The sequence below is a fragment of the Balaenoptera borealis genome (genome assembly GCF_965194805.1).
Source record: "Balaenoptera borealis genome assembly, contig: HAP1_SCAFFOLD_440, whole genome shotgun sequence".
Classification (NCBI taxonomy): Eukaryota; Metazoa; Chordata; class Mammalia; order Artiodactyla; family Balaenopteridae; genus Balaenoptera; species Balaenoptera borealis.
In genome coordinates, this window is record NW_028123757.1 from 543402 (window position 1) to 568578 (window position 25177).

Sequence of the window (25177 nt, forward strand, 5' to 3'; positions counted from 1 at the left end):
TTATGTAAAAGTGATTTTAAATCATTTTGGTATAGAGCACTTTTATTATTTACTTTTAGGGAAATAATGGAAAACGGATGGGTAGGTGGATAGCGAACTAAATCAACTGAAATTCAGGGGCTAACAGAAAAACCACACACACACACACACCCCCACACACACAAACTACTATATGGCTTAAATTTAAGCATGTGTATAGATAGATAGAACTTGTACAGGACAGAAGGTTTTGTGGGTAGAAGGACAAATGACAGGGGAAATATGTAATAATTTATATATTATAATAATCAACCAAAACATGCCTTCTAACAGCATATCTAGCATTTTGGGTCTCCTAATTTTGCTAAAAGCTGAAGAACCTAAAACAAGGGGGAAAGCACCCATGTGGTACTGTTCTGAATTCGAGGATTTCGGGGCCACTGGGCCTCTGGAAGGTCTTCCCTCCTTGCTAACCCCTTTTTAAAAATGTCTTCAGGCCTGATATGATAAAAATCAGTTATTACAATGTATTTTTTTTTCCTCCACAGTATGACCTTAGCAATATATAACCACATAAAGAACAGGTGAGCTCTTTTAAAACCTATCTTGTTATTCCAGCTAATTAATTTACAAGGTATCAAGTTTAGTGTTAGGTAATAACTATAGGTGTTACTGGCATAAGCTTTTATTATTCGAGTGCTTTTATTACAATATAGAAGTGAATCATTTATTTTTATCTTAGGACCCTTAATTCTTAGGTTACTGAGCATCCCAAAGAGTATTTGTTTATATGGGTTATACTGATAATTTACTGTATTAGAAATTGAAATTGAGAATTTAAAAAATTAAATCCATTGTATGTTCAAACAGGGTTTGCCTTAGCACTATTGAAATTTTGAGCTAGATAATGCTTTGTTGTGGGGTGTCGTCCTGTGTGTTATAGGATATATAGCAGCACCCTTGGCCTCTACTCACTAGATGCCAGTAGCACCTTCTTCCCTCCACATTACGACAACCAAAACTGTCTCCAGCCATGGCCAGAAGTCCCCTGGGGGACGAAATCACCCCTGATTGGGAACCCCAGTGTTTAACATAAGTCATTTTTTTTTTAATGAAAAATAACTATTTTCCACAACAAAAAATATTGAGAGAAAAGTATCTCCTTAATAGAAGACAGCTGATTCTCATATCTATTCTGTCTTCAGTCATTTGTTTTGAAGAAACAATATGAAGAAGATCCAGCTGCTTGCAGATATATAGTTGGAAAAAGATGTATTTTTAAAGCCTTCAGATAATTTGGTATATTCTTTGATACTCTACCAAAAGTCTGCATGTGCTAGTTTCTTAAATTAGTTAAAATGGAATTCTAAGTCATATCAATGAACTTGTAATAAATACTATGTTAAATTAATACCCATTGATCTGTCATGCATACTGAGTAGATCTTTTTACCTGTACCTGACTTTATAATATTATACATTGGTCATTTGGAAAGTATTGGTTCACATTTCTTTAGACAGTGTCAAAAACTCACTTTTGTTAGTATCACCACCAGTCTTACCAGAAAAGTCTTTTAAGTGTTGAGAAGTTGTCAAGTTCACAATAGAAGGTAGAAGTTTTCCAAAAATCCTGATATTTTTAGCTTGATGGCTTGAATTTTGTCATTGGCAACAAATAACTTTAGAGTTATTTTCCTTGAAGTGACAGGCTCACTTTGTTCATTTGTGAAAGAATGACTGTGTCAGTTGTACATTCAAATAACGATGGTGTTCGATGAAAAAAGTGTTTCAAATAAAGATGGTGTTCTATGAAAAAAATGACTTACCGCCAAGTCACAAGTGCTTTTCCTTAACACAGCCATATTTCAGTATGTAAAAGTGCTTAATGCATACTTTCCACTTATTCAGAATATTAAAAAGAAGGACCAAGGTTTAAGAACACTATTAATTTTTACTCTTTTATCAAGGATGTTCTTAAAGCAGATTTTTAACTGCAAGTGGCAGTGAATAATTGAATGACTTCTAATTCAGTTTGGTACCACTGCCTTGATTCATGCTCAGAAACCAGCAGTTTTACCCACTTTTGCTTTTATACATCCATAGCAAATGTCACACAATGTGAAGGGCAGGTAGTGTCTTAGTATTCTTATAAAAGCAGTTTTGACCTCTTGGGCCTCCTGAAGGAGGGGATAGGGGAGAATCCCAGAGGCCTGCAGACCACATTTAGAGAACCGCTGTTCAAATGAGCGCAGTGTATTAGTGTGGTGAAATTTTAAATTAAAAAGCCTGGTTTCTTTTAAAATAAAAAGACAATTACATTTTTAACTCAAACTATTTAAAAGAGACAAGAAGAAATACACAATCAGAATATAAAGAACTAAAGAGAAAAAAACGGGAAAAAACCATGAATCTCATATTCACATTGATTGAAGTTAGAAGAATTTATTGCCCACCACCACTGCTTTATAAAATGTTCTTGCATATTCCAGTGTGAGGTTAGAGGAGTGAAAATATATTGGTTTACTAGCATTGCCTGTTAGGGAGGGTCAGTGCTTATAGAGGCAACTCTGGCTGGTTGTTGTAGAAAAGATTTCACGGAACTTGATGTGCTGAGTAAAAATAGGTCAGGAAACCTTTCTAAGGGTGGAATCCAGGAGAAGAATTTATAAAACTGTTTGCTTTGTTGAAGGTTAAGCTTCCTCTACCCCTCTCTCTACTCCTAGCAGATATTTTACTAAGATAGTAACTCCTGAATTAATTTTTTAAATGCACATTCTTATTTTATAGAGATGCAGATAGATCCTTGGATATTTTTGATGAGAGATTACATCCACTCACAGTGAGTGTCAGTTTTATTGAAGTGGTATTTTTCTCTTATACAGTTGTGTTTATTTCATGCTGATTTGCTTTGAAATTAATTACTAGAAGAAAATTACTTCCTCCAGCTCGAAGTCAAATTCATCTTCCTTTAAGTCTTCTTCCCCACGCCATGTTGTGTCTAGTCATTTTCCCGAAGGCGTGTTGTATAAGGGGTTGATGGATATGAACCGAGTTGCACTTTGTATGAATAGTGAGCAGGTAAGTAAACATACCCAAGTAACAGAAAATGTATCTTTTTAAAGGATGATTTTCCATAGCATCAAACAATATAAATATTTGTAAATAAACCTAATATGATAAGGCCTCTAAGAAGAAAATTAGAAAACTGTTTAAATTTTAAACGAATTAAAATGACAAAGTTTTAAAATTCACTTCTTCGGGTGCTCTGTAGCCACACGTGGCTGGCGACTGCTGTACAGGACAGCACATTCTTAGAGCCTTATGGTTACAGGACACTGGGAATGTGTTTTCAAAGTTGATTACAGAAAAGTATGACATATGGTGATCAGCAAGACTTTTGAGCCTAAAAATATTGGGTTGGCCAAAAAGTTTGTTTGGTTAGTGAATATATTGTTCAATAAAATGCTTGGTGAAAATGAAAACTGTGTCGTTTATTTTTACTTAAAACCAAATGAACTTTTTGGCCAACCCAATAGTTTACATTTGGTTAGAATTCTGTGGGGAGGAACGTGGAAATACATAAATTTTCTGCGGTTGTGCCTGTATTTTTCTTTAATGAATGGTGGTGAGTACTGGATCACTGTGGTATTTTAGGATCCCATTGTTTATATTTAAAAGACTACAAGACATGTCACCCAACCAAAATTATTTTAAGGGGCACGTGGGCCCAAGTGTGAAGACTGCTATCTTAAGGGTACTTTTAAGTATTTTTCTTCCATGGATACTTAAATTGCATTTTTTCTCCTTTCAGCGAGAAAAGCTTCCAGAGGAATACTTCGAGCACGATCCTGAACACGAAGTCATTTACAGATTTGTTCATACTCTTTGTAGTGCCGCACTGCTAACTGCTGACTGTGCAATAGTAACTTGGGTAAGATATTTTTTCTTTCATAAAGCATCTGTAGAAATTTCTGTCTTGTACACATGGTATGGTCCTGTTTTTCCCAAATGAAAGTAGGTTCCTGAAATGATCATTAGAACTTTATTAAGAGAAACCTATCAAAAGAAAGTAAAGTATACACATTTGAGCTTTAATAATCATTATGATTTACAATGTTGCCATTGCTTTTCTCATCACAAAACAATTGCTATTAAAGGCAGCAGGAGAGATTTCTGGTTTCTCCTTCCACACCTGAGGGGACACATGCACGCACAGTGCACACACGCACACACAGACGGCGCATGTTGTGGCGCTAGGGCGGGGCCATAACTGAACGCTCTGGTCCACAGGCAGAAACAGGTGCCGGGTAGTTTGAAGCTGAGTCCCAGACTGTACTGCCTAGGCAGTTCTGATGTGTGTCCTGATTGAGAACTACTGCCCTCAGTTCTCTGTTCCTTGGGTAATGGATAATGGTGTTAACCATCCCTGCTGTCCTCTTATTGCCTGCATGTGAAGTTGCCCAGGACTAGGGTGCCAGTAGGACTTCAGAAGGCTTTCCTCTAGTTAGCCTGCTAAGCTACAGCTGTGTAAGGACCTTTTTGTCATCCATTCCTAATTCCTATGGTAAGATCTTATCATTTGAATACTAAATCATATTCAAGTGAGAGGTAGCTGGGATTGTTTTACTCCTCCCTATAGCAAACCTGTAGGGGGGAAGTCAGCTGCGTGGTCTGCAGGGAAGGAATACTTAGGCCCCTCACTGCCGGCGCCTGTCAAGGCAGAACTGAGGACGGGAGGCTTGTCCTTTTGAAGAGAGACCCCTCAGCGGGTACTGGATCAGACACAGGCCTTTTCTTGGAGCTACAGGCCACTTGGAGTGCTTAGCACATGCTTGAGAGAGGCAGGAATGGTGCTTGCATATGGAGAGCTAGGAACTGCAGGAAGGAGAGTATTTGGGTTGGAAGAGGGGCATTTCTTTGTAGACAAGTTAAGCTTGATGTACCTGCGAGACAGCAGAATGGCAGTGTCTAGTAATCATTTGAATATATGGGATTGGAGCATGAATCTGAGCTAGAGGGAGGGAATTAAGTGTAGCTGTTCAAATGCAGAGAAAGTATGTAAAATAAAAAGTGGGTAGAAGATAGATCTGTAGGGACTGTCAGCACTTAAGGGACAGACCCCCAGAGGAGTGGCTACAGTGGTAGGAAACCCAGCAGAGAACCCTAAGAGACACCAGGAGAGGTTCAAGAAGGAGAGTACGCTAAATGCTACCAAGAAGTTGCTCATGTCATAAATACCATGTCACTGAATACCTACTCTGTGTCACTTTTCTACATGTGGGGGGTGGAGGAGAGAACAAGTTGGATAAATAAAGTTCTTGCCTTTATGGAGCAAGTGTGGAAGACGTAAATTTTTTTTTTTTTTTTTTTTTTTATCGGAGTACAGTTGATTTACAGTGTCGTGTTAGTTTCAGGTGTATAGCAAAGTATAAGTGTTTTTTTTTAATGAGTGTTTTTTAAAAGATGACTATTTCAAGTAGTGGTAAAAACCATGAAGAGAAAGCAAGGTAAAGGGATAAAGTGATTAGAGGGGCTTACTAGAAAGCTCAGGAAGAGCCTCTTTAAAGAGGTAATGTTTGAACCCAGGACCTGGCTGAACTGAGGAAGATCAGGTACGCTGGCATTACGGGCAGAGGGGACAAGTGCAAGGCTCTGAGACAGGAACTTGTTCTGTGTGTTCAAGGGAAAGCAAGGTGGCCATTGTGATCCGAGCGGGGAATGAGGGAAAGAGCATAGGTGATGAGGTCACGGAAGGACAAGGCCGTACCGCACAGGGCCTCGTAACTTGCAGGCCACGGGAAGAAGGTACTTGTTTGATGGGAAACCTCTGGCAGATCTGGAGCAGGCGCATAAAGTACTCTTAATTTAAGAGGCTCTCCTGGCTGCTTTGGGGAGAACAGACTGTAGTCTGTTGGGAGGCAGAGAAGTTAGGCAGTGGCAGCGATACAAGTCAGAAGTGACAGACAGAAAAGCGGTCAGGGTACCAGTGAAGGTAGAGATAACAAGAAGTTCTAACAGATTGGAGCAGGATACACTCAAGTGCAGGTGTTTGGTCTCAGCGACTGGGCGTGTGGCAGTGCTCTTTCATTTATGAGGGAAGGCCTGGGGAGTGGAGCTCTGGGACGAAGAGCTCTGGGTGGTTTGTGTGAAGGCACCGGTGACCACGGCAAGGGTAGTCTCTGTAGAGTGGTAGCAGCAGGAGGCTGACTGAAGTGGGTTAAGGAGAGGATGGGAGATGAGGAGCTGGCCTCAGCCCTGAGGACGCCGTCGAGGGGCAGTGGGGGACAGGCTGGGGACATGGAAGCATTCACACGGGAGGAAGCCTCTGACAGAGAGGGAGAAGCTGTTCCAAAAGAGACTAACTGTGGGCACAGTGCTCTGCAGAAGCGAGGTGGGATCAACGTCACTCGCAGGAGAGCGAGCTTCAGTGAAAAGAAAGACGTCTCGCTTCCTCCGAGACAGGAGGGCAAGTGGGGTAAATGAATGTCGGCACGTGTACCAAGTTTGCCAGTACAAAGGTGAGAGGAAGTTGAGAGATTGCCAGTGTCGTTTCAGTGCCTCTGATTAGTCCCATAAAGTAGAGAGTTGAACCTTGCGGGGAGAGTCGTTCTTAGGGTACTAGAGAGTGCTGAGTTCTTTGGGGAATGGGAGCCGAATTTCACTAAGGACATATAATCTCAATACCCGTGTTTGAAAACACAGTAGAGTTTGGAGGGCATGGGCGAATCTGAGCTGTCAATCTGATAACCCTTCAGAGAGTAAACAGACTCTTTAAAACTGGACATTTTTCTTTTTGTCAAATGGCATATACACTCTTCTACAGAGGTAACAACAAATCACAGCTTACCTCTCAAATCTTTGCTCAGCTGTTAACTCCATCCAGTTCTTTGTAGGGTAGACATTTGATACATGTAAAAGAAACCATGAAATCATCTCACAAACCGGCAGGTTTAGAGGAGCCCCAGGGATACAGACACAGGCAGGTCTTCCCACCTTAAAACCAAAAGAATTGACTAAGCTGCAGATTATGTAAGACAGAAATGAATAATGAAATGATAATGGAGATGTGAAAAATTGGGGATATGAAAAGGACTACCCTTTGTATGCATGTGTGTCCCTGAAAAAGGCACTCAAATATGGGAATACTTGACAGCTGCAAAGCCCCTCTGTACTGCCTGTCCTGCTGTGCCACGCAGCAGCCACTGGGAGGCTCTCTTGACCACCAGTTTTTATCTTCAAGTTCATGCCACAAAAGGACTGGTGACTCTGAAGAGAAGGTAAAGATGTGCTCAGTCTTACCAGAATTTTACACACTCAAGCGTTATGTAAAATCGCCATGCAACCACCACCAGTCTTGTAGTTAACATTGCACGTGATAGGCACTCAAGCATTTACTGAACAGTTGAAGTCGACACTGGGCTGTGTGTGCTGCCCTTGACAAGTGGGAAGGTAATAATACAATGCGTGTCTTTAGAATGCCCTTTGCTGAGAGGTCCTTTCATTCCTGTGACCAAAATTGGGTTGGAAATTCACACGGGCAGAGTAGAAATATCAGACTAACAGAAATATCTGACTTACAACTGTGACCTGGCCTCTGGCCTTGGCTTGGCTGAGCAAAGTCTTTGTAGAACCTAGGAATAAAAGGGGTGTCAAAAAGAGATGAAATCTGTCATTCCTAACAATTCTTATCACAGCACTTAAACTGAACTAAAATCAAAGATCAGTGCTCTACTTTTGCAGATTTACTTAGAAAGGCTTTTAACTTATGCTGAGATCGACATTTGCCCCACTAACTGGAAAAGAATTGTTTTGGGAGCCATTCTTCTTGCCTCGGAGCTTTGGGGCGATGACACTGTACAGAATGTGGACTACAGACAGATCCTCAAGGACGTTACAGTTGAGGACATGTGAGTTTGTAAGGTTACCGTGAACTTTCTAACCATTTTCCGATACCTCATTTGCTCTCATAAAGTTTGCATTTTTAAGAAATGTTACATTTTAAGAAAGGTTACCTTGTGCAGAGAGCTGAAATAGACATAAAATGACAGACTTCTTTCTATCTAGCTGTAGTATAACAATTTGTATTTCCCCTCATTAATTGGTAGGTCTTGATGTGTTATTGTTGTAATATTCTGCTTGATAAATTGAAATTATTTTTCTGGTGGTTTTTGCCAAACATTTTACAAGCTCACTACCAGAACAACATGGTACAGTCAGTAACTTGACAGCTTTCTTAAAGCTGTCTACCAGGTCCAGTCCATTTTTAAGGGGCACATGCCTGGTCTTTGAAGCAAGTGGCCACTGTTAAGGTCTTAGGGCCTCTAGACTACTGACAGGTTATAATTTCAACCTGAGTCACACATTGTGTATTTGCTTTTGCTGGTCTTTTTCTCCTTTTTATCTGAGGTTCTGTTGTTACAGAAACTATGATGTACAGGTAGCCACATATAAAGGTTTCAGATCCCTGTGTTCCTGTCTCCTCCCCTAAAGTCTGCTGAGTTAGGAAACACCTACCTCTCAGGTAGTCCGGGAAGCAACCCTGGGGCCTCCCCCAGGGCACTCAGCAAACACAGCGGCACTTTGTGGGGCCTTGAGTTAACCAGGCAGGTTCTCCTCACAGATGGCACGCTCACATTGGCATGAAACGCCAGGCTTCCAGTCTGGCTCTGGTGAAGGGCCCCAAGGGTGGGAAGCAGGATGAGCCAGAGAGGTAATTCCAGCAGACTCTCGAAGTGCCCGCTTGACAGTGAACCTGTCTTTGTGGGTGGCATTCAGGAAAATGGGAAAGGACACCTCTTGATTATATTGGACAGCAGAGGCCGATCAAGATGGCAGGCAGGGGCAAGAGTTGGTTTTTGTTACCTTTGCCCCTTACTCTAGATAATTCACAATTACCAAAGTGCATATTTACAGCTGAAGCGAGGAAAGTTGTGACTAAGAGAAGGGACCAGTGACTGTCAGTAGCTGTCAAAGTGGCTTTTGGTGAAAATGCCCAGTTTGGTGATCATGTAAACCAGGTGGTCATCGTGATATTGCTGGTAGCAATCTTAGCAAACAGTGTAACAGCAGATAAGGAATTTGAAATGAATAGAAGTACTTTTGGAAGTTGCAGAAACTAAAGTGACGTTGACCAACACTATCATCAGTCTTTAAACTGGTCCCTTGAAGGAAGGAAAATTTGTAATCGTGAACACCATCCCTGCCATGATGGCAGCTGAAATTTTCTCAGAATCTGCAACTGAGCTGACTGGGGCTCTGGTTCCAGGTACAACATCCGAGAACATGCAGGGAAACGTGTGGGTGTTCATAGACATTGAGCCCAGGAGCATTGGCGGCACTGTCCAGCTATGAAGAAACTAATTCTAAACGCTTTTCTGTGTAGAACGGAGAATCACCAGGAGTTATGTTTATAATAGGCTGCTTTTGTTTATGATCTTTGGGAGTTGGAAAGCATTACAACAAAGTGTTTAATACACATTTGTTTCATCCCTCTGCTGTTGACTACTATTTGTAATGGTCTCATTTTGAGTCTGAATTGAAAAATTGCTGTCTATCAGCTTTTCCTTAAAACTTTCTAACATCTCTGTGTCTTGTTAAATATATATTTCCCTTCAAAAGAGTAAGTTAAACTGAGCAGCTGCTGTTCAGACAGTTTGCTGCGCCTGTAAGTGGTAGGCTCTTCAGCCACCTAGCCATTTAAAAACAGCAAAAAACACAGAAGATGCATATTCTGTAGGCATAATGCTTTTCTTCAGTGATTAAAGCTCTATGAATAGACATGTTAATCCTATGAAGTACTGTATTTCCACACAATTAAAATGTATTAGTGGAGAAAATATAAAAGGGATAGTGAAGTGCATTTATTCCTGTAGTAAATTAAGTCCTGATTAGCTGATTATCAAAACATTATCTGGTTTACATTTCTATAGACTTCTGGCCGTATGAACAGGAAATGAATTTTGGAAGTAGGTTCAGTTAGGTTTAAAGTTCAACAAATGAGAAACCTCATTTCTGCTCATACTCTGCTCTCCATACAGGAGAACATGGAGCATTTGTTGATTTATCCAATGGATAAAATGTTAACACTTTAAAACCAGGAAACCAAATGTATTGTCAAATAAGCCACTTGCATGTTTGTTTGGGTATTTATCATTATTATATAATCAACTCTCTAAAGTGATTGCTGTGGAAAGTGGTAAGATTTACTCTAATTTTATATTTATTTACTTAAACATTTGGCAAGCAAATGGCTGGATGTGGTCATAGAGCAGAAGCCTGCTCCCAGCACTCTACTTTCCCACTTCATTGAATTCGCCCTCTGTGGGCGTGTGCAGTCTGTCCTGGCAAGGGGCGGTAGGTCTGAACATTCTGGGCTGCTCTCCTAACACCGGGGGAAACAACTGCTCTATCAGAGGTCGTATCGTAAAGTGGGTTTAGTCTAGCTGAGACATAATCTTACTGCCTTCCTAAGCTTAAAAAGTGCATCCTGTCCTGTCATGGTGACGACAACTCACCCTAGTAAGGTTTTAAGGTGAACAAAAACTTGCATTATGCCCTTTGACACAGCCCCATGCACGGGGTGGGGGTGGGGGGATTCCCTTTCCCATCGAATGTAGCTTATTTATTTATTTACTTGAGATGAATCCTTGTTGCCTCAAGAGTTTTCCCCCCTCAGAGATAATAGCAGTGGCTCTCGATGGATCCATTTTGTTGCCGTGGTGATGTGCCCACTCCTTTTGTTGGCTCGTCTCTACTTCAGTAAGCCCCTTCCTGTCATCAGCCCGGTGAAAATGTCTGCAAGTTCTTCAGAGCTAATAAACAGCATACATCATTCCTTTCATCTGATCACTATAGCGGGGCCTTGTGAGTGAGTGTGGAGCATGAATCGTACAGCTGCACTAATGGAACTCTGAAGAATGAGCCCCTGAGTCAGCAGCATGAGTGCATAAGAGGGCCATAACCTCTTCCCCCTTGTCCCAGACTCAAAGTGCTGGGACGCAGAAAGGACCACAAATAGCTGTACCTTGTTTGAACATTAGGGTATTAATCCAGCTGGGTAGCCATTATTTGTTTCAAAACAGTATTTAGAGCCATCCTAGTAGCTCAGAATGGTATTTTTGAAGATAGCCCAGTTGACTAAAATTGTCCTGTGTTGGTTTTGTCTTCTCCTCCTCCCCCAGGAATGAGATGGAAAGGCACTTCCTGGAGCTACTTCAGTTGAATAATATTCATGTTCCTTTCAGAGTGTATGCCAAATACTACTTTGACCTTCGCTCCTTAGCAGATGACAACAACCTGAATGTTCTATTCACTCCTCTTAGCAAAGAAAGAGCACAGAACTTACAGGTAAGGCTGTGAAATCACTAACTGGGGTTTTCTGTCAGCCACCGAAGCCACATCTGTAGCTAAATTATATTAAGCAGTGATTAGGAAAATGGAAAGCTGTTAACAGTTTGAAGAGCTTATTGACCCGTTGGCATCATATTTCCTGTGTCTTTTATGGTTTATACAGGGATCCCACATTATAAAAAAAAAAATTGTCTCTTCTGTAACCATAATTCAGAATACTTTAAATCATATTTAATCTGTTCTTAATGGTTTTCCATTTGAACCTCTACACTTACATATAACCATACATGAATAATTTCTTAAAATTGTATCCCTAATCATATGTACCTACATAATCTACTTACCACTCTTAACTGTCTTTTTTTTTTTTTAATAATTGATGTTTTGGACTATTTCTACTGTCTTGATATTTTTAATAAATAAAGAAATGTATTTATTTATTTATGGCTGCATTGGGTCTTCGCTGCTGCACGCGGGCTTTCTCTAGCTGCGGCGGGCGGGGGCTGCTCTTCATTGCGGTGCGCAGGCTTCTCATTGCAGTGGCTGCCCTTGTTGCAGAGCACGGGCTCTAGAGCGCAGGGTCAGTAGTTGTGGCGCACGGGCTTAGTTGCTCCTCGGCATGTGGGATCTTCCCGGACCAGGGCTCAAACCCGTGTCCCCTGCATTGGCAGGCGGATTCTTAACCACTGCGCCACCAGGGAATTCCCTCTTAACTGTTTTTTACTCAGCTTGCAGTTCATGTGTGTGTGTGTGTGTGTGTGTGTGTGTGTGTGTGTGTGTATGTGTATCACAGTTCAGTCCCATGAGTTTATTAGACAAAGCATCCGTGGCTAACCTGAGAGACCTATACTTGGAAGGTATAATGTGGATTCAGATACTGGCTGTAGAAAGTACATGAGTTTTTAATATAAATGGTAACGTACATGGAACAAAGTAATACTTATGGCTTATGATTTTTGGTGGGTATACAGCAAAATTCACAACTGAAATGAACACATTTAAAATTGATACTTTCTGTGGTACCTTGGTGGTACTTTAGAATAAGATGTTTTTCTACCATAATTTATGTGCAAGTGAAATAGCACCTTTCAGAGCTTGTCATTAGACCTCTCCTACCTTCAGCACATACCTACCTGATTAAAATTTTCTTAGAGTATGTAATAACTAATGAAAACTGAATAGAAGTTGAATAGCTGAGTAAACACTGATTTTGCCCAAGTGTATGTCCATTACGTTTAAGGATCACGCGTGTAGGTAACAGATGATATTGCTATTAGGAGCCTATCATTAGGAACCCAATTTTTAAGTAACTCTAAGTTATTAGGGCAAGTTACCCCTTGCCCCAGCAATCTAATCATAGCCCTTAAAGGTTATTACCTTAGGGAATTGTCAGTTAGTGTAGATATCAGCTATCCAAAGTAGCAGTAACTATGAACTATCTAAACGAATGTAGATGTGTGGCTTATCAATGATGCTTTTTTTGTTTTTTTAAGGTCCGAACATTTTTTTTTCCCCCTAATTATACCTATGTTCTACCTGATTGACTCTCCTAGGCCATTTCCAGATTGTGTGACGACGAATACAAAGACGTGTGTAGAGCTGCTATGAGAAGGTCTTTCAGCGCTGATCATTTCATTGGTATTCGGCGCTCCAATGCCATCCTCTCTTAAGGGAGAAGTGAGGGGTTGTAACATCATAAACCCCTCGAAACAAGGACTGGAGAAGTATCACCTCTCCTGCTCAGAAACCAGCAAAGTTAGTATTTTCACCTTAAAGAAAGACATTGAATTCAAGAGACTCATGGACAAGCGAAGATTATGCTCATAGGAAAGAACGGGACCTCGTCAATGTAACACGCTCTTCTGTCCTTTTTATTGTAAACAGAGTTACAAAAACCACTCCAAAGCTAAAAGCTCCCAATCCATGCACAGATATCTGCTCCCAATCCACACACAGATATCTGATAGCTGTAAACTATGTGAGGTTTTTTAATTAATAGCTTAAATTTTTAGACTTTAAAGACACTAACTATATAACTTCTATGTTTTTCTTGACTCACTGTCCCATAATGCTGCATATTCCTTTAGAATCAGTGCAGTATTACCATCAAAAAATGGGACTCCAAAAAAAAAAGAAAAAAACAAAAAAAAAACAAAAAAACAAAAAAAAACAAAAAAAGAAAAAAAAACAAAAAAAAACAAAAAAAACAAAAAAAACAAAAAAAGAAAAAAAAACAAAAAAAACAAAAAAAAAGAAAAAAAAACAAAAAAAAAAGAAAAAAAAAAAACAAAAAAAAAAGAAAAAAAAAAAAAAAAATCATAGGACTCCTAACAACTCATAAAGCCAAACTTCGGAACAGACTGTCGTAGCATCGTTAGGTTTTGCAGGGTTCTTCCTCCCTACTATATCATTGAAGCTGCTAGTCATTATTGGCAATCAATTTAAACCAAAAAGCTGCTGAATAACACGTCATCCAAATTCTTTGCAGGCAGTACTTATTAGCATATTAGCATGTTTGCGATCATAAACAGAGAAAGAAAAAAAAAACAAAAAAAAACAAAAAAAAAAAAACAAAAAAAAAAAAACAAAAAAAAACAAAAAACAAAAAAAAAGAAAAAAAAACAAAAAAAAAACATGGGACTCCTAACAACTCATAAAGCCAAACTTCGGAACAGACTGTCGCAGCATCGTTAGGTTTTGCAGGGTTCTTCCTCCCTACTATATCATTGAAGCTGCTAGTCATTATTGGCAATCAATTTAAACCAAAAAGCTGCTGAATAACACATGTCATCCAAATTCTTTGCAGGCAGTACTTATTAGCGTATTAGCATGTTTGCGATCATAAACAGAGAAAGAAAAAAAAAACAAAAAAAAAACATGGGACTCCTAACAACTCATAAAGCCAAACTTCGGAACAGACTGTCGTAGCATCGTTAGGTTTTGCAGGGTTCTTCCTCCCTACTATATCATTGAAGCTGCTAGTCATTATTGGCAATCAATTTAAACCAAAAAGCTGCTGAATAACACATGTCATCCAAATTCTTTGCAGGCAGTACTTATTAGCGTATTAGCATGTTTGCGATCATAAACAGAGAAAGAAAAAAAAAACAAAAAAAAAAACATGGGACTCCTAACAACTCATAAAGCCAAACTTCGGAACAGACTGTCGTAGCATCGTTAGGTTTTGCAGGGTTCTTCCTCCCTACTATATCATTGAAGCTGCTAGTCATTATTGGCAATCAATTTAAACCAAAAAGCTGCTGAATAACACATGTCATCCAAATTCTTTGCAGGCAGTACTTATTAGCATATTAGCATGTTTGCGATCATAAACAGAGAAAGAAAAAAAAAACAAAAAAAAAACATGGGACTCCTAACAACTCATAAAGCCAAACTTCGGAACAGACTGTCGCAGCATCGTTAGGTTTTGCAGGGTTCTTCCTCCCTACTATATCATTGAAGCTGCTAGTCATTATTGGCAATCAATTTAAACCAAAAAGCTGCTGAATAACACATGTCATCCAAATTCTTTGCAGGCAGTACTTATTAGCGTATTAGCATGTTTGCGATCATAAACAGAGAAAGAAAAAAAAAACAAAAAAAAAACATGGGACTCCTAACAACTCATAAAGCCAAACTTCGGAACAGACTGTCGTAGCATCGTTAGGTTTTGCAGGGTTCTTCCTCCCTACTTTATCATTGAAGCTGCTAGTCATTATTGGCAATCAATTTAAACCAAAAAGCTGCTGAATAACACATGTCATCCAAATTCTTTGCAGGCAGTACTTATTAGCGTATTAGCATGTTTGCGATCATAAACAGAGAAAGAAAAAAAAACAAAAAAAAAACATGGGACTCCTAACAACTCATAAAGCCAAACTTCGGAACAGACTGTCGTAGCATCGTTAGGTTTTGCAGGGTTCTTCCTCCCTACTATATCATTGAAGCTGCTAGTCATTATTGGCAATCAATTTAAACCAAAAAGCTGCTGAATAACACATGTCATCCAAATTCTTTGCAGGCAGTACTTATTAGCGTATTAGCATGTTTGCGATCATAAACAGAGAAAGTAGGTTATTTCCTTCTGTTGGGTCTGTGCTGCATTTCTTGTTAACTATAATGGTGCTTCTGATTTTGTGATGATTTTCCTCTTTGTTATATACTTGTATTAAAGGATATTTTCATAATTCCAGCCAACATGGTGGTCCAGTAATTAACAAGCCGGTGATGAAATAGAAGGTGTCCGAAAAGTCTTACAACAATTTTAAGCTTTAATATAGTGTGCTTAGATACTCCAGAACACTGTCGCAGAAGTATAAATGCTAGACTGGCAAAACATCACTTGAAACTTTAATCGAATTTCTTCTAAACTCATTTACTTTTGTACATTTTAAACATTAAGCTTTTATTTTTTTATTTTTTATTTTTTTAAATTAATTAATTTATTTAATGGCGTGTTGGGTCGTTTCTGTGTGAGGGCTTTCTCTAGTTGTGGCAAGCGGGGGCCACTCTTCATCGCGGTGCGCGGGCCTCTCACTGTCGCAGGCTCTCTTGTTGGGGACACAGGTTCGAGCCCTGGCTTGGGAAGGCCCGTGAGCCACAATTACTGAGCCTGCGCGTCTGGAGCCTGTGCTCCGCAACAAGAGAGGCCGCGATAATGAGAGGCCCGCACACCGCGATGAAGAGTGGCCCCCACTTGCCACAACTAGGGAAAGCCCTCGCACAGAAACGAAGACCCAACACAGCCATAAATAAATAAATACATAAATTTTAAAAAATAAAAAGTAAAACAATAAACGCTTAACGTTTAAAATTTACAAAACTAAATGAGTTTAGAAGAAATTCGATTAAACTTTCAAATGATGTTTTGTAAGTTTGTGGCATTTATACTTCTACAAGTATCAAAGCTTAAAATTGCACTAAGACTTGAGGGGATACCTCCCCTCCTCTTTTTAAAATAGTCCTTTGCAAGGCTGGGCTGCTTACCTGCTTGATCACTTAAGTTTCTTTTTTCTAGATTTGGTAAAGGAATTATGAACAACAGTGTTAATTCACATGTAATAAATTGAAAGGAACTGGACCCTAATAGTAGGGACAGGAGAGCAAGTGATACGAAACAGCTTTTCTATCCTGTGTGTTAACCTGGCTGTAGGTGTCTCACTTCAAGTTCTATTTAAGAGGAAGCATATAAACCTTAGGAACCCTTACCTCAGGCTTTAAAAGGCAGGGAGGTCCAGTAATCAGTCTTTTTGGAGATTGGTAACGATGTCACCTAAACTCGAAATATTAAAAAAAAAAAAAAAAAAGTGTTCTCAACTATGTGAAATCTTTCTCCTCCTACCTTCTCAAATGTAATCCTAGGAATTTTGCCTGTAAACAAAGCATTTCTGGGCCAGAAGTACTTTCTCTCTTTATAGCAAGGCTTCACATTATACTGAGTGCTGCAGGTTCCATCATTTTTAAGGGACAGAGACATAAATGATACATTATGGTATATAAAATACTACAATCTACCACCTCAAAAAATATTGTTTATGGAGTTTGGAGCTTGGAAATTCAAGTACTGATTGCAGTTTTATTTTGAAAAGAATGCTACAACTTATGTGGTTTTTCTTCCTCATGTTTATATTAAAAGAAAAGCTAATAAACTCTGTTTTAATGAAAATATATGGCTACTGTGTTTGTAACACTTCTCACTATTCACATAACATTACAACTCTGCCTAACTCAAATGTTTTCAGTCAGCTCTGATAGTCGGGCCTTAAAGCATTTTCAAACTAACCATTCATAAGTTGTTTTGCCTTTAGTTAAGATGTAGACATTTATTTCTTCAGCTTACGCTCTTTTCAACCTGAAGATAATCTAGTACACTTAAAATCACTGGCTACAGTGCTCAGTGGCATAATGCATTAGATGGCATTTTTGAATTGTTTGTTATGGTGCCAAGATGGAAATGCACATTGAAAGATAAAAGTAGGTAAATACACAGAGAAAGGAATTACAGGAATACTGCAGAATCAGAACTTGTTGTTTGAGGGTTTCAAGCAATTGAACAGGAAAGAAAATGGAAGAACAGGAAGCAGTAGAATTGTGGTTGCTGTTAAGAGGGTGACTTTTAAACAAGCCACGTAATTTGACTTTAACATGCTATTTCACTTAACATTCAGTTGGAAATATACCAGATCTCTAAAGTTTCTTTTAGACCCTAGCCACTGCACTTGAGCAATATTCCATCAGTCCTGATAGTATTGCCGTAGTATTTCATCCACCTTAGTTACCTTCCTGAGGTCACATCTTTAACTTTGTTCTTGTTAAGTTGCTGATGAGGAGAAATGATCTGATTTAGTACAGAAGGGAAAAGAAATCTATCACAAGTCACTGTTTATATCAATAGTTTGCACCGCGTAGTAATATGCCAGTTACTAAGCAGAAATGCTGACATATCTCGAGTGGTCGAAGGTTTAAAAAAAAAAAATTGGGGGTAGGAACATTGGGCATGACTGTAGCTTCAAGAACAAGTTGGTAGAATAAGGGGAATCGCTAAAAATTGCTTTTCCCCTTCAGCTTTCATTCTAGAGGCAATACAGCCATTTTAATAAATGGGAAGTTGAGGCAACTTAAGGTAAAAATTTAAACATCACAAAGTAGGTTCTCCAACAAATATGGGGCATGGAAACTAGTTATTAAGAGGGTGGCAACTATGGCATTTTTTTCCAGATTTTTATACCGAGGAAGGGTTGGTTCCCTAAAGTAGTAAGACTATAAAAGGATATCTGACTACCTGAACTCAAATTTTACTTTTTCGCTTTTTAAAAAAAATTATTTTTCTCTATTGGAATACTGACATCTGTGCAATTTTAACTCTGGTATACCGTGAACTGAACTTTATTCTTTACAAGGAAAAGACAAAAGTTTGAAATGTATGTTTGAACCAAATTAAATTGCCATTTTTGTATGTTAAATTCATGTGGTTGACCCTAAGACAACTTCTTAGGGCCCAGTGTTTCTGGTTAAGAGAAATTTTTTCCACCCTGTATCAGATTCCATCATGACCCTATTCTTTCACATTTACTCCTAATGTACCCTGTATGCCCATTATTGAAATTCAACAGCACTAAATCCTAGTTTTACAACAGGTCAAATTTCATTTCTTAGTTTTCCCATTCTATAAAATATACCATTCCTTGATTTTTGAAAAATGCTGAAGCCAGTATTTACTGGAAAACAATTCACTCTGTATTCAGGTTATGCAATGTTTTTGGAAATGTTTACCTATAGCGTGTAGGTTAGCTAAAATCTTTCATCACCCAAGACTTCTCTCTAACCACATGTAAAATGACTACGACTGTTCCCTCACCCAGAAGCCGCATTCTTGAGTATAGAGCTATTTGGTAAAGCACTTGACAGCTGGTAGGGGCTCTCCCAGGGGTAAGTGCTAATTTCTATGCAGAATCTGTAGATTACACCCAGCAGCTATCAAGTTAAGGATTAGATCACCTAAAATCTTAACTGTTAGCCACTCACCAGCCTGGCCAGCCTGACACCGTGCCAGCAAGAATACAAAAGATCTAGGAGCCCTTCAGAGACACCTGGTCCCTTGTACACAGGTGCAATCTGTTTGGCTTCTGAGGCAATTTCCACTAGTCCATTTTAAATGGGTTTGGCAGATGAGATAACATGTACTTCATGTGAAAGAAATGTTATGAATACCGGTTTATGGTTTAGGATCTCTAACATGCAGAAAGAACCAGGAAAGTGAAGTAGTATAGAAATTAAGAGAAATCCAGAGTCAAATGAAGAGGTTAATGTTCTTAAAAAAAAAAAAAAAAAGGAACAGGTTAGGTGATTACTTAACTGCTGTGAGGGCAGCTAAATAATTTGAATGTGATTAGAGAAAGTCAGTGACAGCCTCAGGACCTAAGGTCCTCAAGAATATGTCGATCTCTACTTCAAGACCTCAAATTACTCTGCTAGCTTTTTCTTACAACATCTATTCCTTCATCTTACCGTTCTCAATTCTACTGACCTTTACTTCTAGCTCCCCAGATGGTGGCCCTTTATCTCCTCACTGTGGGAACCGACTCTTCCAAACGCAGGGCATCAGTGTTTTGTCCACCTCCCACTGCCCTCTCTCAACAAGGTCATCTCAGCTTCACCCTTTGACTCTCTGCTCGTGTCCAATGTGGCAGTGCTTGATGTTGGTTACTACTATGAGCCATTTCTAAAACACTATCACCAGGTTCCAGGAAATACAGGATTTATATGGCTCACGGGCTAACTGGCCCCTTGTAATCCCCTTTAATCAACTACTTGAGCCCTCCTGTGTTCCCACAAAGTAGGTGTTCCCAATTTGCTGCACTCACTCCCCTGATCTGCCCACAACCCTAGATGTATCTCCTCAGGCTAGGCAGCAACCCCACCTTCCAAACTCCAAAACTCATTTCATCTGGCATTAGGAATAGATGCCTCACTTCTTAAGGTAACCCCTCTCATCTAAGGGAGAGGATTCCATCCCAACTCTTCAAATCAAATTTCTATATCCAACACCCCCACCACCAGGATGGTGGTGAGGATGGGGCAATTTGACCTTCCTCAGCCCTTGACATGTCCTAGTGTTTCTCAAGATGTGGTCTCCAGACCACCTGCCTCTCATGGGCTGAAAGTCCCTGTAAGAAATGAAGCTTCTCTAAATGCAATGTGGAATCCTAGAACAGATAAAGAACATCAGTGGAAAATCTGGTGAAATCCAAATGAAGTCTGGAGTTAACAGTAGTGCGTTAATGTTGACTTCTTAGTTTAACAAATGTGCTATGATAATATGTTAGTATTAGGGCAAAATGGATATATCTTTGCAACTTTTCTGTAAACCTAAAATAATTCTAAAAGTTTACTAAAACAGAACAAAAAGACCTAATTCTGGGATCCCAAATTAATCTCAATTCCTGGAGCTGAAGCCTGGGAATCTACATTTCTAATAGGAACCCCAAATGATTCTTATGCAGACACAAATTTGAAAACTAGTCTTTCAATTCCCTTTCCATTCCATGCCTGAATGGCTGCTTCCTCCTTGTTTTACTTACCTTAACCTGATTGAATCTTTTAGATCCTCTCAACCCTAAAATATAAGTACTATCATTATCCCCCTTTCACAGATGAGAAAGTACTCAGATGCAGGACACAAGTGAAGTACTAAGAGCTTAAGTAATTTGTTCAGGATCAACAGCCCATGAATGATGGAGCTGGGAGTTGAATCCCTAATCAGTCTAGCTCCCAAATCTATGCACAGAACCATTCTACTTCCTCTCATTCTGTTGCACGTAAGAGCTCTGTAACTAAATCACTAAAAGAAGCATTATTACCTATTTCTCCAACTTCCTAAGTCCAACAGTGCCCCCCTTTTCCACTGGGGGGAATGAACAATGAGAAAGCATTGGGAAGATGTGCCAACTAGAGACCTGTACGGGTAAGGCACAGTGGCTCTTGCACCAGGATCCAGCTCAACTGCTGTATTTTCTCTTCTCCCAAATGCCCTAACATGTACCAATCTAATAATGCTCATAGTACTCACTTTGATGCTAAATTAATTATCTCAGGTTTACTAAGCATCTGTCCAGATTGTCAGGGAAGTGCCAACTCTAAATCAATTTACAGTTGGCCCTCCGTATCCACAGGTTCTGCATCAGTGGATTCAACCAACCATGGACTGAAAATATTTAGGGAAAAAAATTTCAGAAAGTTACAGAAAGCAAAACTTGAATTTGCTGCACACCACCAACCATTTGCATTATATTTACAACTACTTACTTAGGATTTGTACTTGGTGTTATAAGTAATCTAGACATGACTTAAAGTATAAAGGAGGGTGCGGGGGAAGATGGGAGGATTGTGCGTAGGTTATATGTAAATACTGCACCGTTTTCTATAAGGGACTTGAGCATCCATGGATTTTGGTATGGGGTGGCACGGGGGGGGGAGGGAGACGACTGGAACCAATTACCCACAAATACAGAGGGAGAACCATATATCCTCTTATCTTATCTGGGTTCCCTGACTTGTATTTAGACCTTAATACAAAGTTGTGGATCTAACTGCTGAATGATGAAGTTTTGGGAGTTTCTGACTGCAAACCAGACACACACAACAACAGCAGCACTTCTAGCCAAATTGCTTCAGTACAGAGTATAGATGGAGGGTTGATAAAATAGAACACAATCTCAGGTAATGTCTCTGTTCTTATGTGTATTTTCCTTCATTTCTTCAAGTGAATCATGAAACAATCACAGGATCAGCAGGAGAAACCTAGGAAGTATATTCAGGTAAAACATGTTTTCATTAGTTCTCCTTCTGGTGATTGGAATTTCTTTGATTTTATTATCAATAAAAACGTTGCCACTTATATTCAAAGTACATCCGAGAAATCTGATCATGAAGTTAGAATGCACATACCTCCTTCAGATACTCTTAGAAAACAGTGTCTCTCCATGAAAGCATGAGAAAAATACTTGTACAGCATCTTATTTGCTTTACCATTGCTTTAATGCACTTTAAAATTTATCTACAGTAATTGGGAACAAAGAAACAAAAATAGACATTTCTTTGTTTTTCATAAATAACTACTCTCCAGAGTTGATAAAAATCTCAAAGCATTATTTTAACTTCCCACAAATATAATACATACAATTTTTTTTTTCTGAAATAATAAGGTCAGCAAATTAAGTATCTTGACACTAATATAACCACATACAACTGCTATTCTACTGACTTCCAGGAACAAAACAAAAACAGAAAACTTCTTATCAAGGTGCTCTGGGTTTCCTTTTGCTAGTGTTAGGGATCTGGAATTATAATCACCTGCCAGTAATAATTTTATAGATTCTAGTTGATTGTCTACAAAGAAAATATCGCTGGCTCTGCTTTGAGAGTTCTGGGTTTGACGTGACACTGACAATACCGCGTGGGACAGGCACTACACACACGTGGAAGTCAGAAAAAGCGCTGAACGCCCTGGACTCGCACTACTGACGCAGGATGTGCCTCGCTTGGCTCAGTAATAAAGTCACCTGCACCAGACCCGAATCAACAGTCACTAAATCTCTCGTATAGATAATAGATGTTATTTAGATACACACCCACAACACATACACACTATACATACAGTTTGGAACAACATGAAGTAATATTGTCTTCAAATGATGTACCACAGACTGAAATAAATCCTGTAACTGTCATCAAGCTGCTAGAAGCTTTTGAGAGTTCTGAGCCAGGTTACTTAGTTACTTTCATCCTGCCTACCCTTCATTCACCCTGCTTTAATGTCTTGGTAGCTTTTTCTTTCAAAACCACCCTCCTCAACCCAGGCGTATTTCTTTCCCAGGATCACTTGATCGGACTTTGGAGGCAAGAAAGGGCATGCAGGGGGAGCAGGAAATCCTCAGCCACTGTACCTCACACCTGCCTAGATTTGTGATGTTCTCTGTCCTGTTGGCCACATTCGGTGTTAGAAAGCAGTTATTCAAAGCTTTGTCCCTCCTACCCCCCTTGGTCTTTCTGTAGAGCACAAAAGTGAAAGAAGCCTCTTTAGCAGGGGTAGCAGTTCATTAAAATATACAACTACATTTCCTAGCTCTGGGGTTCCCATTCTGTACTTGAGACTGCAGGTCACGGATGCTGTTATTAAGGTGCGGTGTGGGATCCATGAGGTTTTCTCCTGGCAGCCGGTGTCAGGATTAGTGCAGCCCTAGCCCAGGAGGAAACGGCCTAATGAATACCAACTTGGAAACAGTGGTGTCAGCACGTTATTTAAGCTTGTACATTGCTCACAATTACACACAACACACACACAGGCTTATCACTGGAAACGACTACGAGAAAACATGACAAAGGTTTGCAAGGATAAACCAATAAGGCACCAAGAATACTTATTTTCAGCCAATTTAGACAACTTCAAAGTGTGAGGTTAATAATAGAAATTAAAATGACTTCCTAAGTCTTATCAACTGATTTACTGAGAGGTTACATATTAGTTCCTTCTAAATCTTTACCCCCTCATCTGTGATGGGAGACGTTGCTTACAATTGAACCACGAAAGGGACAGCCCAAAAGCTGTACATGTGAAACTAAACTGGGCCTTAAATCCTCACTAAAATCACAGAGCTGGCTGTGAAGAAGCTGCTAAACCACCCCACAACCTTCCATTTTATAATTGTTTTCACGAGTATGGATTGTTTGCCTAATAAAAATAAAAATCAGAAGAAAACAGCATATGAGATGGAAATAGGGGGCGACCATAAATAGATGGGCTTCTCTGCCCTGGGTAGCGGGAGGGGTGGCTGAGGTAAGACTTGAGGGAAGCAGGTGGGCTTCATCTTTGAGGGAAGGGAGGGGGAGAGCAGCGGTGAGAACAGAGGCTGAAAACAGAGGCAGCTCTGAGAGTTGGCCTGGACCTAGACCTCCAAATGCATTACCTGTATTGCCTCTCCTTGGCTTAGCATCCTTTGTCTTAACTGTCTTTTTTTTTTTTTTTTTTTAAAGTAAATGGGTTGTTCTTTTTAGGTTTGGTATGTTGCCAAAATGAAAAATAGTTGTTTTAACAGGAAGAATTAAATCACTTCAACCACATCATCCCACAACTTTTAGATACATTCTGCATCATCTTTACACTCCTCCACAAAAAAAAAAAAAAAAAAGGAAGAGGAAAAACCCAAATTAGGCACAATGACCTAAGGCAGCAGAATAATCTATGTACTTTCTGGGAAGACATGTTAACTGAGGGAAGAGGTCAAGGTGATCAGAAAAGTTCCTCATTTGAAAAGCAAGAGAGGAACTGGCCCTCAGGCAGGGGATCTATTTCAAGGTTCTAAGAAGCTTCTGAACAAGTAGAGGAATTAGATGTGCAAAAAGTTCTGTAGCTCTGTGTACAAGGTTTTGTCGAATATACTGAAATTTTGATTCAGAGGATGAGTGTGTAAGAGCAGTGCATTTTTATAAACGTGAATAGCTTCTGAAAGTCCATGAAAACTATAACACCAGGCTTCTTTCCACCAGCAAAGTGCTTAAATACACTATGGAAACTATACAGTTGTTTACTTAATATCCATAATGTAAAAACTGACCTGGGCTTAAATCTGACTTTTCCAACTTTGGTATAAATGAAGCGCAAATCCCTACACTTGTTGTTTTTCTAGGGAGACATCCTCAAATTTTAATTGTTTTTGCCATTTTAGCTTCTTAAATTTAGTCCCCACTCAGTCCTGGTCACTGGTATTCTGCTGGCCAATGCACTGTCACCCCCTTCCCCAGTAATGGCCTCACACTCTTCTTGAATGAATGGTTAAATAGATTAGGAAAGCAAACAGAATTTTTAACAGTAAAGTATGTATGCGTGGTGTGTGTACGTGTGTATTCATCAATACATAGGCTTTCATATATAAATGAGGGAATGGTTCAACAGATTAGAAAAGCAAACAGAATTCTCTAACAGTGAAGTGTGTGCTCATCACTATATAGGCTTTCTCAGAAGAGGAGGAAGAGAAAAATATATTGAGGTGAGGGGGCGGGGGGGAACAGCTTTCCTTTTGCTACACTGATCCATGTTTTAAAAGCTTATGCAAGGGTGTTATGGGTCTCATTTGTTTTCAGAGGCCGCAGAGAGCAGTGTCTCGATGCTTTTGGAATATCTGACTGTAATCTAGTCCAAAGTCCAGGGACACTTATTTTCCCCCATCGCTGCCAGTGTTTGTTCACAGGTAGCCAGCCTCCCTCCCCCCGGGTCAAGCACCTCCTTCAAGGGTGGGTGTGGTTTCTAATCACAGCTCTCCAGGAGAGGAGGAATAAGAAAAGCAAAAAGACTG

At 39.6% G+C, this 25177-nt stretch overlaps 1 long non-coding RNA gene across 1 annotated transcript; it reads left to right on the forward strand.

The window, feature by feature from the left end:
• Positions 1-10108: 10108 nt before the first annotated feature.
• LOC309621441 lies at positions 10109-13363 on the forward strand. Its single transcript, XR_014240022.1, has 2 exons — positions 10109-11324; positions 12881-13363. It is a non-coding gene; the product is annotated as an uncharacterized lncRNA (long non-coding RNA).
• The last annotated feature ends 11814 nt before the right edge of the window (positions 13364-25177 follow it).